This window comes from Lissotriton helveticus, assembly GCF_964261635.1.
Source record: "Lissotriton helveticus chromosome 1_1 unlocalized genomic scaffold, aLisHel1.1 SUPER_1_unloc_12, whole genome shotgun sequence".
Lineage (NCBI taxonomy): Eukaryota > Metazoa > Chordata > Amphibia > Caudata > Salamandridae > Lissotriton > Lissotriton helveticus.
In genome coordinates, this window is record NW_027611651.1 from 180,798 (window position 1) to 202,814 (window position 22,017).

General features: G+C 46.2%; 1 protein-coding gene across 1 annotated transcript in view; it reads left to right on the top strand.

The window, feature by feature from the left end:
* The first annotated feature begins 269 nt into the window (after positions 1–269).
* LOC144805503 (uncharacterized) overlaps positions 270–22,017 on the top strand; it is a 1,226,074-nt gene continuing 1,204,326 nt past the window's right edge. Inside the window, exon 1 of the mRNA XM_078672045.1 lies at positions 270–411. The gene's annotated coding sequence lies outside the window, so the exon portion shown is untranslated. The remainder of the gene's footprint in view (positions 412–22,017) is intronic.

Below are 22,017 nucleotides of genomic sequence, written 5' to 3' on the forward strand. Positions count from 1 at the left end.
TCTCTGGACCTCACCTGGGGTTTCATGTGGGGCCTGTGGTCCCTGCTGGGTTCGGGTTAAAAAGAGGGCCTTGGATGAACAACTGCGCATGCGCCGGGAATAGACACTGCTTTCAACAGCGCGGTTTAAAGGAGCCTTAGATGAACTGCGCATGCGTCGGGGATAGACACTGCTTCCAACAGCGCGGACTAAATAGGCCCTGCATTAACTGCGCGGGTTATAGACTGTCTGATGATTGAACAACTGCGCATGCGCAGAAGAAAGATTCCCTGTTAGGGCAATCGAACTCCGGAAGTAGTTGCAATAAAGATTCACAGCCCAGGCTCCGACAGCACGGAGCGCAGGAAAGGGCTACAGCTCAGTGCCAGCACAGGTGGGACGGGGTCCACGCGGGGACACAATGAATGAGATGTATGTTCGGCTCCTCTATGGGAGGTGTGTCTATCCTCTGCGCATGCGCAGTGAGGCTGTGCGACTTCTGTCGGGGTAATTCACAGGTTGCACTCCGAGCAAGGTCCTAACTCGGCGATAGGAAGTAGTGTGCTCGCTTCGCACATGCGCAGATGTGACGTGCAGCATTGCGCGTGCGCAGCCGTGAGACGTGATGTTTTTTTCTTGCGCGATGGTGGCTCGTGCTGCGTCGTGTGAGCGCGCGCGTCACTCCGGGGGCAATAACACACCGGGACACACTCCTCACAGGCAGCTGGGCCCCCGGCGTGCCCCACCTCTTCCGCGGCACTGCAGCCTCCACTGAGCGGTGTACAAGGACAGGTGAGGCACTCTAATCCCAGTTTACAAGTTCCATTGGTACTATACCCTTCGCGCATGCGCAGTTGTTAATACTAAACTCTTTAACCCGTGCTTCGCTACAGGTTGACATGTCTGTTTTCCGCGCATGCGCAGTTACACAGCGCGTGAGACTGACTATTCCAAGCCTGGCTGCATTAATCCCCGTCCTTGAGCGCATGCGCAGTTGTTAATCCCAAACGGGTGGGAGCGGGGCCTGTGGTGGGAATGCTCCTCCTCTACCAGGTCCCGCCACAGGTTAGGTTGTGAACTGCACGGGGGCGGAGGCTGGGGTATGGGGCGGGGCCTGTCAGTGTGGGGGCGGGGTCTAGAGTGGGGCCTGTGGTTGTGGAGTCTGTGGGGGCGGAGTCTGTGGATGTGGGGTGGGCGGAGTCTGTGGATGTTGGGTGGGCGGGGTCTGAGAAAGTGGGGGTGGATGTGGGGGTGAGGGCGGAGTCAGTGAATGTGAGGGCGGGGTCAAAACAGCAAACATGCCCAGACTGGGGGCGTTGCATTATATAGGGAGCGGCGTCTGTATGTTTCTGAGTTTGATTTCCTGCGTGCACCGACCCCTCCGTTGCTCATGGCGAGCTGAGCTCGTTATGCCCGTTGGAACGCTCGCACGCTGGGCTGATTCCCCTGCTGTGCTGAGCGTTCCATTAAACGGGTGCGACCGGAGCGCTGTAGCTCATGCCGAGCTGAGCTCGTCATGAGCACAGAAGGGGTTAAGGTCCTTTTGGAAGATGCGGAAAGAGGTGGCAGTGCTGAGGTATGGAGGAAGCGAGTTCCAAATTCAGGTCGCACAGGCGAAACAGCCCCACAGTGAAGGGGTTAAAACTCTTCTCTTTCAAAGACACGGCTTCCAATAACTCTGTTTCATGCTCCACATTGGAGAACTAGTTTGTCCTTACTCTTCAACTGTGGAATATGTACTTTTGGAACCCTAATCGCTCCAACTTTAGTTTGCATTGTGTAATTTTTAGCGAATTTATACTCTGTAAATATGTTACCATAATATCTAAACCTATATACTACACTCTATTGTAAAGCGCTCTGACACCTCTGGGTAAAGTATGCGCAATAAAAAAAAATCTAAATAAATGCAATGCCCTGCAACCAGGCTGTTGGAGACTCCTCGTTGCCGCGGGCCTGGACTCACTGGGTCTGTAGACTAAAGACTGTTAATAATTTAATTTTAGCAGCCAGGAACTCAGAACTGTTCAATTCCTCAGGCTCCGGCAGGCTGCTTTTGGAGGCTTCATACGATACAAGACAACAATAACTCAAAATGTAACACTAGGGGAGTCAGATATACTGGTATGTAAAATGCATTACAAGGAAGGAAAAAACGGGAGACTCGCGTAAAATTTGTGTTTGCAGTATTCAGGCATGATTCTGAATGCCGCCACAGTCCCCGAATCTCAAGTTGCACATTCTTACCTTTCTCCTGGGCCACCGCAACCACAGACTTTACCCATTGCTGCCCGCATCTATAAATGATGTTTTTGACACAAGAGTGTCCACATGAGCATCTTTTAATTTGGCTGATCTGGGACTTGCAGCAAATATTTTTATTAAAGCCATGCTCTTGTATTTAAAATGAACAGAAGCTGGTGCAGTGAGGGCTGGTGCTGTTTCTGTCCTCCCATTCGGTTTGTGGAAGTGCCCATTTGTGGATACAGATCACGCATACTCTCTTATCGTGCTTCAGTGCACAGGCCCGATGTAGCTGCCTTCACAGTTTCATTCCACACACACGGTTCTACTTGCACACCCTGCAGCCCTTTACAATCATTTCTTCTCAAGCACCAAAAGACAGACATGTTTACCGTCTCTTTTGCTAACTCTTGTTTTAAAAGGAACAATTCTGTCCTTCTCTACTTGGTGCTTCTGAATTCATACAATGCTAAAAATATAAGATCAAAATTTGATTTTCATCATACACAATCTATGTAAAGCATTTTAAGTGACATGTTTTTGTTTTGACAAATATATAACTTTTAATCGTAAGTCACTTGTATTATAAAAGCTGTAGTTAAAACTGGCTTGAGTAAAGTCACAGCAATTACAGCCTATTTCATTGAGACCATTGTTATTACAAAAGCTGGTAACTAGAGCAAATACGAGTCTTCTGTGGTAATATGTGAGATTGTGATAACAAATAACTCTCTGCTGGATTTAATGCAGTGTAATAGCAATTCTCCTATATTACACCGCTAGGCACTTTTAACATATGCTTTTAACAATAAATACATCCCACCATATGTTTTTTCCATAGCTTTTATTAATAAACAGATTAGGCATATTGCCTACAGTAAAATTGATTTACATTATTTTAGGGAGCTAGCAGCTAAGCTGAAGCCTTTTGAAAAAATTACATCCTGTGTACCTCAGCTACTCACTCTCCTGAGGTTTGCCCAGTGCTGCGGCAGGCTGGGCAGCTCTCCAAGTTAGCTGACTGTAGTTAATTTAAGTAGTAATGATAATTTATTAACAGGCAGCTGAGATTATTCGTGTTGGGGCCTCTCTAATCCTGTTTGGTACAGTCGGGTCCCAAACAGGCCTCGAAAAATCCTAAAAATGTTGGAAGACTTGCAGGTCTAGTGACTCAAATAATCTACTCAACCTAATTATAATGCTCATGACCCCTAAATTGGTTTCAAATGAAGGGATCCCGGGCAAGTATTTTAATTTCCTCAAGATAAGACTTAAAGCCTTTTTTCAAGAATAAACCTTAGCATGTATTTTAGTCAAGGGTACACAGATTTGAAATTGGAATTATCTTTTAATTCCCAACCACGTTGTATCCCCTCTGAGGTTTTGGCCTGAAGATCCTGTGATAAAGCACATTGAGAATATAGATATAAGGAAAGCCATTTACAATAATCTTACAAAGATTGAAAGAAAAGCCCTGGGAAGATCTGGCGAAGAAGCCTCACACGTGGATAAAGGAGGCGCCATTGTGATTCAGACAGCAGATACCTACAGAGAGGCATACCTTACCCTATTAGGAGACACCAGAAATTACAAAGTATTGAAAACAAATCCAACTGAAACACTTCAAAAAGAGATTAATATTTCGGTGGAAGAGGCCAAGAATGAAGGATGGATCACTGGAAAGGAAGTTACATTTTTGATTACAGTGAAAGCTAAGATACCCTATTTTTATATACCTAAAATACATAAACAGGGAACTCATCCACATGGGTGCACTATTTTCTCTGGCATATGTTCCGTTCTCGAGCCCCTTTCCAAATTTGTGGATTGGTTTTTATGGCCACTTGTCTCAGAAATGAGGTCCTACATTTAAGACACTAAAAACCTGTTGAATATCATCTTGGATCAAGAATTTGATGTGACTTTTGAACTTATGATGTGCCTTGATGTGGAAGCCTTATACACAAGCATTCACCGAGAAGAAAGCCTTAGAGTCATTGAAGACATCCTAAATGAAAGGGAGTGGCCTTTGAAGCACCGGTCAAGTGGACTATACAACTAGCGTGCATCGCCCTAACAAGGTACTTCTTTCAATTTGAAGATACCATCTACTTACAATTACATGGAACTTCCATGGGAAGCACTTTCACGCATACCATAGCCTGTCTCTATGTACACCGATTCAAACAGCAGAACAAATGGAATAATTACCTCCTTTAAACAGAAGCTATGTCTGTGGTGCAGACACATAGATGATGTCTTCATCATCTGACATGGCACCTTGGAGAATGCAACCCGCTTCTTATATTAGCTTAACAGCCGAAACAAATTCAGAGTCACCATGACTACAAGCATTGATGAATTACCATTTCTTTGCAGGCCATTTTCTTCCATCCCTTTTTTACAACTTCTGAACTCTCCCCATTCAACCTCTCACTTCACCTTTAATCACCTATTGCCATTCTGTCTTTTCACTGCCCTCATCTCAAACAGTCTCTCGCATTTATCTCATGGCCTCTCTGGCCCAGTCGGCAAAAAATGTGAGGCATATCTTCACGCTAAGATTTTTGTGTAGTGACTACAGGAGTGGTAGCAGTAATAGTATGAATGTGGAATCAAGTCTAATCATTACGTAAAAGATTTGGTGTAGCCCATGGTGCTGCTCATCAGATCTTGTTTATAGCTCAATGTCCTGGAAAAGCTGTGTACAATGCTTTATCTGTGGAGGAATGGAAATGATAAACTGTTTGTAAGATTTCTGATGTCACAGGCTTTGTGCAAAAGTGTCACGGCAAGTAGCCCACATATGCGATCTGTGTACTAAAACTGACCCCTCCTGAAATACTAAAGTTTACTTTTCTTAGTAAATCACTTGTTATTATTATTATTATTATTATTATTATTATTATTATTATTATTATTATTATTATTATTATTAATATTATTATTGTGGCTCGATTGTTTCTATTTTCTACTGAGAGGGGTGATTTGGAAATTAGCAGATTACACATCATTTTATGAATAATATGCTGCAAACATATTTTATGGTGGAACAACGTTTGTGTTGTGTTCTGCTGAAGCGGGACCACACAGCATTCACTTCCTCCATTGAATCTTGAGTCAAGCATGTTTGGGTTCAACAGATGAGCTTTTAGTTTTGCTCTAAATTCCAGGAGCTTGGGACCGCTACTAATGTTGGTGGAGAGACAATTCCATAACCCACCCACTCTTGATTTGATTTATATTTGGTGCTCGGAAAAAAATCTGGCACAACAGTGGGCTGTCAAATTGGCAGTGGGTGTTTTTTCCCTACAGGTATGGCATTCCAGGCCTTTGTAGGTACTGTAAAGTATTTTGAATTCAATCAAGGCCTCTCTGAGCGTTCAGCGTATTGTTCCAAGTTGTGAGGAAGTGGAATGTTTTTTTAGAATCCAAAAAGTGTGGTGTACTGCTGCATTTAGGTTTTTTTTGTTGCCTTTATGTTGCTCGTAGCTAGACCACGCTAAAGGGCAATTCCATAACCTAGGCAGGATTTGAATAGAGGGGAGGGTTCTTGTTTAGAGGACAAGCATAGTTCTTTTGAGGAGTTTCAGTTGGTGCAAGGTGGACTTAGTTGTTTCCCATTAGTGTATTGCGGGTCAAACAACATCTCATATTACCACCAAATACATGACTTAAATATAATGGTAACTACAATACCAAACAAAACGGGGGTGCATTTGAAGCGCTGAGCTGTCTGAGGAGGTGGGATTGGCCTAGGCCTCGTAGCTCAGTTGTTAATTTATTGGGCTTTAAACCATCCTGACCTAAAGCCCTTGTGACTTAATTTTGTTTTTTGGGAGTTTTATATAGCGGAATCATATCCTTAGCCTCAATTCAACAGTTTGTATTTATGGGCAAATGACTTAATCACCCAGTGCTTAAAACAACCTTCTTTTCACATTTAAAAACAAGCATTTGCAATGCAATAGGTCTCACAGTATTAACGTTTGAGCTATTGGAATTGCTATTAATAATGGAACACCAATAGCTCAAACTTTAATAATGCGAGACCTATTGCATTGCAAATGCTTGTTTTTATTTATGAATATTCCTATTTTAGAAGTTTAGAGGCCAATCTACAAAGGCACGCAAGAGTACGTGGAAAACTAATAGAGAATACTGCTCCAGGTACACACAAATGCCTTTGTGATTTGGTCCGTAGGTTCCATTGTGCACTTAAGCGTTACAACAGCACCGCTCCTGTTCCTCAGCATTCAGCAGTCTGCACTCTACAAAGCGCCATTCAGAACCTGGAGACAGTCCATGGCGGCCGCCATTCTAGGGTCAGGAAGGCCGGGCACTGACTTCCCAACTTGCTGTGCTCCTGGCTGCCGCAGCATCATTCCTCCCCGCAACGGGGTGGGGGAGGCCACGGGGGGCACCCCGAAGCCTCCGATCAGGACAGCGCTCCCGGCGCTCTGGCGATCACCCCTCTGCCCCTTGTCCTCCAATGACGTGGTCCCGCGAAGTGGCCAGAGGATCCGGAGGCTGGGTGCCGGGGGAGCACAGTCTAGGGGGGCACCGAGCAGCCCATGGCCAACGCGGCGAGAGATCCTGCAATCCCTCCGTGCCCTGTGCTCCCAGTGTCTGTTGCAGTCACCGGAAAACAGGGTCTGGCGAGCAGAGGTCGTCCACGGTAAGCTGATCTTTTCTCCTTCATTACATCTTCGTTCCCTGTGGTAGTCGGGTGGCCGGTGTTATTCCCGTGGTATTCGAGTGGCCGGTAGGTGGATGGTGTGGTTTTACCAGGGATTTAAACCTTTTTGGGTTATCCCGAACCCAGGAGCTCTTGGATAGAGCTCCTACTTTGCGGCCATTATGAATCACATAATTTACTAATTCAAATCGAAACAATTACACCACTTATAGGTTGTGGGCATAGCCAATAGGTCTCGCTTTTGGGACCTTATAAGTATTTAGTTATGCAGCACAATATCCTTGGCGCAACAACATCAACTGTTGCGTGGGTAAACACTTATAAGGTCCCAAAGGCGAGACCTATTGGCTATGCCAATGCTTGTTTTTATAGCTCTGTGGGACAGGCTGCTGGCTGGTCTTTACTATGCTAGATTGCTGCCCAGTGTAGATGAGGGTCTGTGCCCACCCTCCAGGAAGCGGTGGTGGCGGAGTGACACTCGGGGGGGTAGTAAGGATAGGGGCTGCAGGCCTCGGGTGGGTCCAGTCCGGGGCAGTGTTTGTTAGAGTATTGCAGTGCTGGACTGGTGGTAAGGAAATGGGCTCCAGGCATTTCGCAACCCACCAGTGGGTCCCTACCCACAGTTTGGGAAGCACTGCCCTGGAAGATGTCTTTACATCTACTTAAACATCCGCATCCCTCTGTAGTAGGGGTTCTCTAACCTACTATGCAGAGCACCCCATTGTGTAAAATAACCAGGCTGGGATCACAAAAAGACAAAAATAAGAATCAACATTTTCCTGGAATAGCTAATATTGTCAAAATTCATCGTTAGGCAACACATTGTAATGGGGCTGGGGAACATTCTTTACAAGACGCTTACTTTTAAATCATTACACTGCATATATGTCCTGTAACATTTTGAAAGTGAGAAAAACAAATCAAGGGTTGAGAACGTCGAGAAATTATGGGGAGAGGAAGATGTGTAAAACTGATGCTCATGTTTATCTTTTATCACATATTATAATTTAACATTACAAATGTACCAATGATATTGGGGTGTTGTTCTCTTAAATGTATCCTATTGGACCAAAGGCCACTGGTTTTAAGGGACAGTTGTTTGGCATATTTAACATTGTATACTTTGCTGCTGATTTTACTGCAGTACTTATCCTTCTGCAGGAAAACTGGGATTTACTGCGAAGTATGTAGCAGTGGCAACATTAGGAACGCTCTTTGGGGTAGTGAGGGGTACAGTGTGCTGAATAAGAAAGGGGATGCTTGATAGAAGAAACAGTTAACTCTCAAGGGCGCAAACACCCCACCATTTTAAACATGTAAACACAATTATACCGCGAGGTTTACAACCTGCCAGTGTGGGCTGCCTCGCGTTCCTTTTGGTTACTTTTTGTCATAATGGTTTGCACTGCAACTAAAAGAAAAGGGCAACAAAGGGACACCAGAGGATCGGGTCACGTTTACAAATAAAGCCTCAACTCTCACCCTGCAAGTGACGCCCATCACATAAATGCCCGGATCTCGGAGTGGGAGGGGGAGGCCTCTGTGCCCGGCTCACTGAAGAAGCACACCAACAGAGGAGGAGGTAGCGGTGAAGATAGAGGACGGACATAGATTGCACAGTCTTGGAATAGAAACAAGGCAGCTTCATGTTGATACAAAAATTGCTACTCAATAATCCATTAACCCATTATTTTAAGAGTTGATCTTCAAGTCTGTCTTTTTTTTTTACGAAAGAAATGCATTTTACATTAAAAAAATGCATATTGAAATTCCTTTGAGATATAATGAATTTGGTAGCAAATTCAACCAGACAGTTAGAATTGTAGTTAACTTATAGCTTGGGAACGAGAACTACTACTCAATAACACGCCTAACAAGCCCGGGAGTTGTGTGTGCGCTAAAAGGGAAAAAAGAAAAAGGCACGCCAGTGGTGCGCGCGCTGCGGAAAAAGTGAAAGCAGCTGTAGCGTCCTGCGACTGCAAGGGTGCCCGCGACCATGACAAGAGAGGAAAGCCAGATGGCGGCTGTGCTCGTAACCGCTCGCTTTAGGCCACACAAAAAGCATGTGGTTGAATTTTTAAAGCTCACTAACTAAAAGTCTCACCAGTGCGAGACCTAAAAATCAGCAATATTGATCTATTAAAAAAATTCAGGGTGAACAGTTTTGAAGTTAACTCACAGTAGAATGGTACATCGACTTTCAGTAGCAACTAGTTTTCACAAGGAAATACTGTCCGTAGACTGCTGTTTTAGGGGAAAAGTATGTCACAGAATAAACACAAGTAATTCTGTGTAGTATAAATAGTCCAGTAATCATGATTGATACAAGACTTTGATTGCCAACTTGCTGCACTCCAAGGAGTAGGCAGTCGAAGCAGCTACAAATGGAGGATGCAAAGATTGAGAGAGAGAGAATTGACTAACTAGCCTATGGCTTACCTGGAAGATCCTATTTAATTTGATATCTTTGAGTGTAGCGGTAAGGGCTGAGGAGCACATTGGGTGTCAGTGAGTACTGGAAGTGGATAGGATCACTCATCAGTGAGGCAGTAAAGCCAGAGTCTCAGAAAATGTAGACCACTGCTAATGATCACATTTGAGTTTGACAGTGCCCTGTCCCTTGGGGCTAACTAGCCCTCCTGTTACCTCCAGTAAGCCCCATACAGCTGGATTACTGGGAGTGTTCAAAGGCCACGCCACCTTTTTACACCATTCAGCAAATGCGACTCCTGGCGCACTGCTGCTCATGGGATGAAGTCCTCTTTAGTCTTGAGGGCCTCAGGGCACAACAGGACCTCATTGCCCCATCAGCAATGCGACTAGAGTGGTGTAAAAAAGGGCGTGGCCTCGGACAACCTCTCAGCAATCCCACTGTGTGGGGCTTGCTGGAGGTACCTGGTGGGCTAGTTGGACCCTGAGGACCCATAGGATGCGAGGGGACTTCATCCCCCAACCCAAAATGCGCCAGGAGGCGTGTTTTCAGAATGGTGCAGGGAGGGGGCTGGGCCTCCGGCGAGATGCCGGCTTCAGTTTTCCTTTTTTTTTTAGGAGGGGTGCTGTGTGGCCCGCCTTCTCTTAACATTTATTGGGCCCTGGGGACCCCATCCCCAAGGTCTGAGCATTTAAAACAAAAACAGCAAGGGGGCTGTGTGGCCCCCTTCCCTGTGCCACTATTGGCTCTGGGCACCCCATGCCCAGGGAGGCATGGCCTTGTTTTTTTTAATTTAATGTTTTGCACGAGAGAGGCCTCGTGGCCCCCTTCCCTGGGCCACTTCTGACCCCGGGGACCCAATCCCCCGGGGCCTGGCCTTGTTTTTAAAAATGTTGCTGGGAGGGGTGCTGCGTGGCCCCACTTCCCTGGTCCACCTCTGGCACTGGGGACCCCATCCCCCAGGGAATGGCCAGCCTGGAATTTTTTGTGGAGGGGGGACGTGTGGCTGCAGCCGTTCTCCTGTGCCACTTCTGGCCCCGGAGACCCCATCCCCCGGCGCCGACTCTCAATTTGGGGACCGTCGGGGGAGCCCCAATGCCCCCACCGTCTCTGCCGGCTCCTCGCCTCCTGCGGGAGCCGGCATTGCTTTTGGGCAATGGGAGCTGCTAACATACAGCTCCCCTTGCCCAAAAGCAATTCTGCTTTGCTTCTTGGAAGCAGAGTTTGCTATGGCAGGGCGTGAGACATTGCAGATGGCCCGGTGGGTGGTGGTCCCCAGGGCCATCAAGGGCACTAGTAGGGGCCATGGGGTCAGCAATGGACCCGCCTCAATAATTAAAGTTTGCCCTGGGGAGGTGGTGGTCTCCGGGCAGGGTGGGCAGAGGCAGGATCCCCCCCACAGAAATTATAATTATTGAAGCCCCGGGGAAGTAGCGGGCCCTGGGACTTGGGGTATTTCAAAAAAGGGGGTGGTGATGGACAGAGTATCTGAGTTAATCAGAACACTCCTACCCAGTCAACAGATCAGGGCCTGATCCATCACCGTTTTTTAGCTCACTGCACCATCCCAGTTCAGAACCTGGCTATATGCAAATTAGTCTGTCCCTGGCCCAGTGCATCATGGGAACAGGGCAGACCAAAATACCAAGCCAATTCTTCACTGGAACTTGGGGGGCGGGGGCCTAGGAGGCCCCCCACATCTTATTAAACAAGTCCCGGGGAGGTGGCTGACCCTGGGCTGCGGGGGAGGCGCATGCTCCACGGATTTAATTAATCAATCTATCAATTAGAGAACTTGTAAAGGGCGCTACTCACCTATGAGGGCCCCAAGGCGCTGAGGGGAGGGGGGTGCTGCTACTGCTCGAAGAGCCATGTCTTGAGGAGTCTTCTGAAGCCGAGTAGGTCTTGGGTCTGCCGTAGGTGGGCAGGGAGGGTGTTCCAGGTCTTGGCGGCGAGGTAGGAGAAGGATCTGCCGCCGCAGGTCGTTTGTTGGGTGCGGGGGACATTGGCGCGGGCGAGGCTGGCGGAGTGGAGCTGGCGGGTGGGAGTGTAGAAGCTGAGTATGCTGTTAAGGTAGGCTGGTTGTGAAGTGCTTTGTGTGCATGGGTGAGGAGCTTGAAGGTGATCCTCTTGTTGACCGGGAGCCAGTGTAGGTCTCTCAGGTGGAGGGTGATGTGGCTGCGGCGGGGGACGTTGAGGATCAGTCGGGCGGAGGCGTTTTGGATGCATTGTAGTCATCGTATGTGTTTGGCTGAGATTCCTGCGTAGAGTGTGTTGCCGTAGTCCAGTCTGCTGCTGACGAGGGCCGGTGTCACCGTTATTCTTGTTTCGGTCGGGATCCACTTGTAGATCCTGTGCAGCATGCGGAGGGTTTTGTAGCAGGAGGAGGAGACGGCGTTGACCTGTTTGGACATGGAGAGGGAGGAGTCGAGGATGAATCCTAGGTTGCATGCATGGTCGGTGGGTGTCGGTGCTGGTCCCAGTGTGGTCGGCCACCAGGAGTCGTCCCAGGCTGAGGGGATGGATCAGAGGATGAGGACCTCTGTCTTCTCCGAATTTAGTTTCAGACGACTGCTTCTCATCCAGTCGGCAACAGCCTTCATTCCCTCGTGGAGGTTGGTTTTGGCGGTGTGTGGGTCCTTGGTGAGGGAGAGGATGAGCTGGGTGTCTTCGGCGTAGGGGATGATGTTGAGATCGTGGTGGCGGGTCACTTGTGCGAGGGGGCCATGTAGACGTTGAACAGCGTCGGGCTGAGGGATGAGCCCTGGGGGACGCCGCAGATGATGTTGGTGGCTTCGTATCAGAAGGGTGGGAGGCGGGCGCTCTGGGTTCTGCCGGAGAGGAAGGACGTGGTCCAGTCGAGGGTCTTCTCTTGGATTCCGGCTTCTTGGAGGCGTGTCTTTAGGGTGCAATGGCAGACTGTGGGGAGGAGGCAGTCCCCAGGGTTGCGGGGGCACCCATGGACCCCCGCTAATTGACTGGCCATTGTCCCCAGGACCATGCCCACCCGGGACTTAGAGATAACGAAACGCGGTAGTCAGTGCTTCGTTTTTAAACTTTTCTTGGCAGGATTCGCACACCAAGTGTGAATTCTGCCGTTTTTTTTTATTTTTTTTAAATGCTTATTTTTTGGCTTGGGGTCTTTGTGGGGCCCCCTGAGCAGGCCTACGGGGACAGGGTTTTCTACCCTGCCCCCTTTTCTTGTTTTTCATCTTTTTTTCACCCTTTTTCTTGTGACTCGGTTACGAGTCACAAGAACACTTCCTGGTTTGGAGTGTTGGCAACCAATCAGAGTGAAGCTTGTGCACAATAGCGTGTGAGCACCACAAGCACAAGCTTCAAGAAAAGCTGTAGTGATTCCAAGAGGCCCTCTCCTAGAGCAGCGCATGCACGCTGCGCTAGGCTCGACCTAAAAAAGCATACTTTCTAGACCAAGACTTACCTTTTTGCCAAATTTAGTGAAATTCCGTTCAGCAGTTCGGGCTGTAGCTTTCTCTAAATTTGTAAATTAACATGGGAAAAACGCATTTTGGGACCTGTGAGGAGGAGCCCGTTTTTTACCTTGATAAACCCCGTCTCTGACTCACACGTAATGTCATCGGCTGAATGGATTCCAGGGGATATGCAAGGGTTAAATAACCCGGATTCCTCTTCCCCACAGGAACGCCCAGAGGAAAAGAACCAATGGGAGGAGGTCTCGGGGAATAGAAGGGCGGACCTGTCAGCGAGTAAGCAGTTCCAGGAAGACGCTGCGGGACGGAAAACAGCGGGTGTACTGGGGAGATAGAATTATTTTTGTGGTTAGTATTTGGAAGGGGGGGCACACAAAACCTTATCCGTTCCATGGTAGAAAATGAAGGACATGGTTTAAAAGGGACCGGAGGAATGCACGCCTGTGTGAATATAATATTGAATAGTTAGAGGACTGAAAGTACCAATACCGTCTCACCTCACAGAGGCGGCTTCCTCACCCTCATCTGTAGATATGCCGCCTTCATTACGAGTCAACGATTACCCAAGCTTTGCAGGCTCCCTCCCTGGCTTGCCACAGTTGTTTTCCCTTCAGTAATGGAGCGTGTGAGACAGACTGTGCTGTACACTGAACAAGTCTTCAAGGAAGTGTGAGTGCGACAAGGCTGGTTCATTAATTCACCACTTAACTAGTCAGTCTACTGCCCCTCCGTCCAAACTTAAGTCACAATTTGTGACACATTTGCTATTTTAAGGCTTGTAATAACATCACTTTTGTATATTTAAGTCCATACCGATACTGAAAACAGCAAAACCGCAAGTACTAAAATGCAGAGTACAGGGGGCACGAGCCCCAATTAAAAAAAAAAAGGTTTTAGAGGGGCAGGGTTTTCAAATTAGCATAGTCAGTGTGCAGTAATGTCACAGAGAGGGACATGGCAAGTCTATTATACCTCTCTTTAATGGTAATGAATCGTGATTCACGTAATATAAGCACGCACATGAGCAGTGTATGCCCTCATGTACATAAATAAGGAAGGCTTAAATGTATTTTGGTACAACAATGTGGGAGAGTTTTAATGAATATGTTAACATTAACTTTTATTGGGCAGAGCAAGTTTCCACTGGTAGAAAGCTAAAATATTGTAATGCATGATATAGAATGAATATAGTGCTCTCTGAATCTGACTTGGCATATCTATGCATTGCTCAGATATTCTAGGCAGTAGTCTGTTATTTTTTTCCTTTTGCATGATAGCGTGCATTACAATTAGCTTATAGATGCCACTTTTTCAGCTATTTAATTTACTAATGGGGAGCATTTTTATTTTGGTGGCCGTGAATACTCTCTATCTCAGTGCGGCCCTGATAGTTGGCAGCCCACTAGCGATTCCTGATATTTACTAAAGCAGTTGGGGTATACCTGCTACTTGCACCCAAATGGGTGTTTGGACACAGAACAAACTGGAAAAATAAAATTCGATGTGTTTTCACTAGAATAATTAGGCTGATTGTTGGTGTCTCATCATTTCCATTTGTTTAAATTGGCGATTTTTAATATTTACAATTTCAATTTTTTTTTTACTCTCGTGCTAGTGTCCAACAGGAAGTTTTTGGCACATGAAGTAACAGTAGATGGTGTAGGGCCCAGGAAAATGTGCTGCATGGCTAAATACTTATAAGGTCCCAAAAGCGAGACCTATTAGCTTTGTCAAAGCTTGTTTTCAGTAATTCCACTAGGCTGGTTTAGTTACTTTTGCTCTTCCATAGGAAAATAATGTTTTGTCTTGCCAATAACTTTGGGACCGGTGTATGAATCTCCACAAAACTTTCCAAAAAGGTCCTCCTTTTTCATTAGTTTTTGCATAGAAAGTTGGGGAGTGATCCATCAGGCAATGGCGGAAAAAATAGGGGGGTCCCAAAATGCAAAATCCCCAGGCATTTTCCATAGACTTCTTGTTAGAATCATCTGGTCTCTAATTGGCAGAGGTATACACTTCTGACAAATAGGGACCCACCTCCTCTAGTCAGGGCAAGGGGATCACACACTCAGATAACCCCCGCTCACCCCCTTGGTAGCTTGGTAGAGCAGACAGGCTTATCTCAGAGGCAGTGTGTTAAGCATTTATGACCACATACAGTAATAAAGTGAATACACCACAAATGGACACAACACAGTAGGTATTATAAAAATAAGGATGTTTATATAAGGCTTAGCACAAGACCAAATAACGACAAAAATATACCACAATCTCAATAAATACTCTTTGGAAGGAAAAATAATAGTTCAGGTAAAGTCTCTTCTTAGTAAACAGTTCTTTAGCAACAAAAGTAACTCTTCTTCTTTAAGCACAGTTCTAGGCAACAATGTAACCCCCACAGGAGTCACACGACGTCGAGGCAAAGCTATTCCAAAGGTTTGGCGTCGACCGCGAGGAGCGCTAAGTCGAGCCCGGAGTCGAAACAGACCCCACCAACACAGTACCTTGGAAAATGAAGCAAACGATGATCCATGGCGTCGAGATGTACCGGCGTCGAGTCGTCGGCGTCCATCGGGCCTCGGAGTCGGTGCGATCTGCAGCGGCGTCGACAGGTGTCAAGCTGGACCAGCGCTCACGGTGGCGAAGCAGGATACGGCGTGATGAGGGGAGAACGGAAGCCCTCTAGGGTGTGGTCATGAGTCACAAACCACCCTGCTGTGGTCATGAGCCGTGGTCACAGGTCATCGACGCAACACTTCACTGAGGGACAAGGAACAATGATATGAGATAACAAAGATCACATTTGAAGTGGCATTTTATTCGTTAAGTCTTAAGTACATCAGAAAATGCATTTATTACCCATGCAAGTTTAACATTCCAAAGAGATCCAAGGTGCAGAAGGACTGGGATCTTTTTAAAAAGGCACAATTGAAATTAGTTAGGGAAAGCAGAACACTCTACAAAGTCTAGTGCCTAGAAGCACCCCAGCCATGGAGACTATCCCAGCAGGCCCTAATAGCTTAAGGGAACCTAAAATGCAAGGAATTGGGTGTGAATGGAAAATACAGAGCATGGACAGACATTTAAAAAGACAAAAGTATTATCTGGCTTAGGACGCCCACCACCTGAGAGAGAGGAATTGACATCCCAAGTCAGACAATCGACTAGCCGGAGAGCTTGCATGCAAAAGTCGCATTAGCAGAACTCTGGCTTCAGATTTGATGGGCTGAATCTAATATACCTGAAAATGCGGAACCAGGTTCTATGGTGACACACTGGCCTATGCCCATTCAGTGCAGGCGGTCTAACCACATGTGTTCTAGGACACCGGAAGGACATCTTTAAAGAACATTTTGTACATTTCTGACAAAAGAACATTTTGTTACGAACATTTCTAAGAACATCTGCACGTGCGAAACTTATGATAGATGCTGAATATTGCAAGAGGTTGCTGCTTTTACTCTATGCAAGCTATGTTTCAAAATATTACTTTAGCAATATTTTCAGGAAGCTGTACCAACGTGCACCAGTCTGTGTATGTGTGGGTGTTGGTCTTGAAGCTGCCTGTGAGACTAACTAACCTCCCTAGGCCTAATTTCACCTTGTTTATTTCAATGCACCGAAACGTAAGTTTAATGTGAGACTCTGTCATCATAAGATGGTAGCCCCTGGATACATTTTAGGCCTAAGCACGGTGGGCTCTTGGGCCTTTGGCTTGGGCCTACAAACCCGGGATTCAGGGGATCCGTAGGATTACATATGCTCATTTTATATAGTGAAAATTGGCCATTTGAGCCTATTTTCAGATTTTGTCAAGTAGGGCTCACATCAGACCTTCATCCTACCAAGGTCGATAAAAAGGCCCCTCTATCAGGCGTCGTCGTCGATGTCGTTGTCGCAAGAGTGAGCAGCGCTCACGGCGTCGAGAGGAGCTGCGGTGTCGAGGCGATCGGTAGCGGCGTCGCTACTGGCGTCGATCGGGCCCGGCGGCTGGCGTCGAAGGTGCGGGACACTGGAGTCGTACTCACGATGTCAAGCTGGATTCGGCGGCGGCGGCGGCAGCGTCGTGATTGCTGGTTTCTTTAGGTGTGCTGGACTCCCACTTTCCAGCAACAGGCAATTTTAGCAGATGGTGAAGTTCTTTAGCCATGTGACTTCAACAGGAGGCTGTAGAACCGAAACTGGGTCTAGACTCCTGACCAGTAAGGCTAAGTCCAATGTAAACAAAACTAACAAAACAGGTGCCAGTACTGGATTGACTTCATATATAGTAACCAAAGAAGCTGTTATGAATCAAACATAGCAGTCTAATTATCACATTTATTCAAACACGACGTCGTCGTGTTTAGAAACACTCGGCATTGCAATTCATTTGCAGACTTTGCCTTTCCGGAGGATTTGTAACTTCGCTCTGAGCCCACGGACGCCTTGGAAACAGCCAGGGTCCACGACAATCTTTGGAACTCCTGGATACTGAAGGCAACATAAATTATAAGCCAAGATTTGGTCACATCGGCTTGTGCTTCAACACACAGGATAATTAAGACATCGTGTTTGGTCCTGAGGAGAACCCCTGTACTGAGGGGGTTCGAAACGCGTCGACCCTACTGGTCCTGTGTCACATAAAAGATTTAAAGAGGAAACATAATATCTGTTTTGTTTATAACTCCACAGTGATTTACGCTCCCAATGATATGTGGTTGGGTCATCATATAATATAGCGAAATTCTGACACAGGCCTTTACCTCAGAGTTTTTTGTTGTTAACTAATATAAATGTTTTTTGAATATAAATGGTATGCTTGGGGAGTGAAAGTTTGAGTGTGGTTGTGTTATCAAACTTGTTTTGTGTAAATATTTGTAAAAAAGGCTGTTTGTATTTGTACATTTTGTATATATTTATGATATGCACCAAAAAGGTCTTTGTGTGAAAAGTATATAATATTGTTTTCTAAATCATTCAAATAAATTCACAATAAATGTGATAATTAGACTGCTATGTTTGATTCATAACAGCTCCTTTGGTTACTATATATGAAGTCAATCCAGTACTGGCACCTGTTTTGTTAGTTTAGTTCAACAGGAGGCTGGCACTCTTCCAGCCCTTGGATATTTTCTTGGCAAAGCTTGAGAGTACACACTCAGTTCCTCTCTCCTTGTTCCTTGGCAAAAATAAAGAAGCAACTGCAGGATTCCCCCCAGCAAACAGTACTCTGGTAGAAGGGGTAGGCAAGTCCTTGGATCAGCAGGCTTCTTGTCCTTGATATAGGTTTCCTTGTCAGAAGTGATCTAAATTCTTTGGTTCAGGGGTCCTTCTCTTATACCCCTTTTCTGCTTTGATCCCTTTGTCCATGCAGGGGGAATTCCCCCATCCTGGGTTGGTTGTGGGTGTTGCCAGGCCAAGGCACCTGGCCTATTCACTGTGCAGGGCAGGGTCTTCAGCCGCCCAGCAGGAGGTGGAGCCAGTATTGTCACTGGCAGGGGCAGGGCCATCAGTCGCCCGGCAGGAGGTGGAGCCAGTATTGAGTCAGGCAGGGCAGGCTATCAGGAACTACTCTTCCCCCACTCTAAACGCAAATGCCTCATTCACCCCACACGGACTCATCCAGACCTCTGGAGCCACCCAGCTCCTGTCACACACACAAAAACCAGCAGAGACTGGTAAACAGTTAGACAAGAAACTAGTCACTTTCTAAAAGTGCTAGTTTCAAACTCAGAATCTAAAAACCATCCATCCTAAAGGATGTGTTATCAAATTCTGAGTTCAGGGATACTGAACTCAACTTTCTACCATGCTCTCTGAGTCTGTTAGGATTATATAGTGTAATAATTCCATTAGCCCAGTCTGGCCTAAGGAGAGCAGGTAGCCTTAGAATAGTGAAAAACTAAAATGGCTGTAATTCACTATTAGGACATGCCACACACATCAGGGCTTGTCCTACCTTATGCTTACAATGCACCCTGCCCTTGGGCCTACCATAGTGGTGACTAACATGAAGTTAAGGGAAGGTTTTAGGGACTGGCAAGTAGGTGCACTTGCGCAGTCAGCATGGCATTACCAGACTGCACGCAGGTTCTACAATGGCAGACCTTAGACATATTTTTCTAGGCAGCTTCTGTGGGTGGCACAACCAGTGCTGCAAGCCCACCAGCAGCATTTGTATTTACACGCCCTGGCACTCCTGGTGCACTATACTAGGGACTGACAGTAAACCAAATAAGCCAAACATGCAATCCAATTAATGTATCAATTTAACATAGGGAGCACTTGCACTGATCAGCAGTGGCACAGTGCCCAAAGCAATATTTCAGCAAAACACCGTAAACAGAGGAGGCAAACAGACACAAAAATGGAGGAGAGACTCATGCCAATGATGCCAGGTCTAACACTTCTATATAAACTGCTGAATGGAATCGCCTTAAGTTCGGCAGGAAGCTAGACCATGGTCCGCAAATTGTGCTTTTTGTGATTTGGGGTAAATCTGTTCAGTAGTTTTTGTGAAATTATGACTGTAAAATAATTGTATATCTGGACAGTTGGGAGACCACAGCCCTTTAGTTTGAACCCTTAATGGTGTCAGAAAGGCCCCTGTAATATAACGAAGGTTGTTTTTAAAATTACAACTTTGGCATCAAATTAGTGCACAAAGGCAGAAACTACAGGGCTGGTTGCTTATCTAGAAAGCCATTCTTGGGTAGTTTGGGTGACGAGGATTTGGATGTTCATGAATGTTTTGGTAGCGGTGTTAGACGCTGTCCATGATGCTGCTTGTGCTGACCCAGGAGTGGTGCAAGTTAACAAGGACTTCACAGATGGTCTCCCCTGGGACTGGTGCTTAAGTGTTGAGGTGTTTGGGTTTGCTCGAGTGGCGGCAGAGCTAGCTGTGGCTCTGGGTATGGTTATGAGACCCGATTCTTTTGTTCTGCTTGGTAAGCCGAGACCGTACTTATTAATATTCACCCAATGTGAGTGGTGAGATCCGCATTGCTGGTCTGCCTGAAGTTATGATGCTGCTGACAATAGCGTGTCTGCTAAAAGCGATGGCATGTCTGGTGGAACTATAAAGCCAAATAAGAGAAAGTTATCTTCCGACACCACAGTCTTTGTGACTGAGACCAGTAACACTGAAGACTCTGAGACTCACAGCAGTAATTTCTCCTTTCAGAGCGTTATTGCTGCAGATGGAGTAAAGCCCAGAAGTAAGCACATTACTAAGGTACCAACAAAGTTTAATATTTTACATTTGTATTAACTGTTTCTCTTTTGCAGCATTTGGAAATGCATTTTCTAGTTTTGTTGCTTTTTTTTAAATGCTGCAGCTTGCATTTCATTACCATCATTTGCTTACCCTGGAAAATCTCCAGGGTGCAGGAGGTTTGCTGTTCAAGAGTTCTTTCTTCAGCTTCTGGGCAGTTGTCACTCTGTGGCGATCTGTGGTTCTGGTTCTCTGCTCTTGTTGTAGTAGCTCCTGTCAGAGCTTCATCCAACCGCCAACAATAATATGATGCCAGGCATCACACAGCACACAACACAGACTATGATGGGCTACGACTATATGCTCTGCGCAGTTGGAGCGCGGATAAAGTTCTCCGGGTGTATCAGGTTGTGACTGTAACCTAAGGGCTTAAGATGAAATGAAGAGCATACCTCCTTCCTGAGTGGCTCCAGACTGCTGTGTGCAGACCCGATAGCTGGCAGCACCCTGGAGTATGTATGTATAAATCAGATTATGTTGGAAGTAACCTGCAATATAGTGGCAGGCAGCACCCTGCCAACAAGTAGGATTTCTCATAGTATTTTGTTTCCAGACACATTAATGGGGATTGCCTTTTAACAGGCAGAAGAACAACACTGACCACACATTTTTCTGGGTTTGTCTTTAAAATGACGTACACATTAGGAATGACATTTCGTTCTGCTGGAATAATAGCACAAGTTATTTTATACTCTGCTATGATGATCTTTGGCTACAATACTTTCCATGTTTCATTCAAACATGCTTTCTACAGGGCGCATACATGATTTGCTGCTGTAGAGAAATAATGCTGCTGTGTACTGTGGCAGACTCCGAAATATTGAAAAACTTCATGATTTCTCTTTCAGCACTTCATAGTAAAACCTTTTAATTTTTGACTCAATTATTTGGCAGAAACATAACTTAGTACCATTAAAATAGTTGGGATGGGGAACATTCATTTGGGGTGTGGACTGGCTCGACCAGAGTGCTTGCTGACTTGGAGGAGTATTGAGTTGACCACCTTGCCTGGTCCGGTGTGGAACCAAGCCAGCGAGGCTTTGCTGCAGGCTCATTTGCCCTGATAGCTGCTCAACAGTTTGAGGAGGAGGAGGACGAGGTGAAGAGCTGGCCATGAGGCTGGCAGTTCAGTACATCCCTGAGAAGTGAGCTTTGAGTCGATGTAGTGTTCCTCTTATACCACGCGCAATTCACCCTCTCCAAAGCCTCAAGAATTCCTGGGTGTGAAGGGCGGCTGATTCCGATTGGGTGCTGGATAGTTTTCTAGAAACTCATGTTCTTGATGTTTGTCAGTAGTTAATTAAACACGCCCAGGGGTTTTATCTCTTTAGTGACACAAGCTGCAATAAAAGTTTCTTTGTCGTTGCAAAAAAATATGAATGGCCGAAGAGCCTCTGTAGGACAAAGAATGGAAGGGCTGGGGAACTGTCATTCATCTCACTGCTAAGCAGAGCAGTGTCATGCTTCACCCTCACTCAGGCCTCTGATTTTGACCAACATCGCTTAGAACACTGGGACTTTAGAGCCCATCCTTTTAATGAGAAAAACAAAACTACAAGTCCCATAAGCAATAGTGGCGGAAGGGGTCATGCATGACCTGGGGCAACATCTGATTCAGCACATCCAGTTCCATTTTTTAAGTATTTGAGACAATATTGAATTTATAACCTTTGTTTTTTATGGTCATGAGTCACCAGAATACTAAAAACGTGTCTTTTATTTTCAAGGTCAATTAAGTAATGGTCACCAGTTTGGAATCTCTGTTAATTATTCAGTATTTTCATTGATTTCCACAAGAGGCTCAATCAATCAATCAATCAGTGACACTTATAAAGCGCGCTACATACCCGTAGGGTCTCAAGGCGCTGGGGGGGAGGGAGGGGGGTGCCGCTACTGCTCGAACAGCCAGGTCTTCAGCTTCTTCCTGAAGGAGAGGTGGTCTTGGGTCAGGCGCAGG